Raw genomic sequence first — 694 nt, 5'->3', positions numbered from 1 at the left:
CCCCCGAAACAAGGCCGCGACGTCGAGGGTGCGTTTTTATCGTATGGAGCGTATGGGCACGAGTGGATCGAACCGATCGAAGAAGATCGAAGAGAAAGAAGATCGAGGAAATCGCGCGGTGTTTCGATCGGTGTTTGAACGTTTGAGCGAACGGAGAAGCGAGCGGGTATAAATTATTATATAAATATTTCTGGAAAGGAAAGTCTAACGCTAATATATAAACTAATATATATGTGTATGTATATACACATATATATATATATATGTATACACGCGGTGGATAATATCGCGTGGAACCGAACGAACAACGAAAAAAAAAAAAAAGGGGCAGTGCCTGACGGACACGACCGAGTTAGAGGTTCAAACGTTCAAACGTTGAAAAAAAAAAACGTAGGAAATTGGAAAACGCGAGTGATGATATTTTGAATAGTTCGAGGCGTATATCCCTCCCCTCTCCCTCGTCTTGTCAAAGACGTTTACGAAAATTTTTTTTTTTTTTTTCTTTTTTTTTTTCGTAACAAAATCGTGAACGTCTCACGATTTCGTCTCTCTAAGTATCCTATATTATTATTATTATTATTGCTATTATTATTATTAGTACTATTAATATTATTAATATTATTAATATTATTATTACTATTATTATTATTATTATTATTATTATCATTATTATTAGTAAAGTAAGATATGTCGG

The 694-nt window shown here is 34.1% G+C and overlaps 1 protein-coding gene across 1 annotated transcript in view; it reads left to right on the top strand.

Annotated features, from left to right (window-relative positions):
* LOC102678672 (insulin receptor-like) overlaps positions 1 to 694 on the top strand; it is a 32,384-nt gene that overhangs the window by 31,545 nt on the left and 145 nt on the right. The gene's annotated exons all lie outside the window — the stretch shown is intronic.

Source organism: Apis dorsata, unplaced genomic scaffold (genome assembly GCF_000469605.1).
Source record: "Apis dorsata unplaced genomic scaffold, Apis dorsata 1.3 scaffold_111, whole genome shotgun sequence".
NCBI lineage: Eukaryota > Metazoa > Arthropoda > Insecta > Hymenoptera > Apidae > Apis > Apis dorsata.
This window is presented reverse-complemented; position numbering and strand designations above follow the sequence as displayed.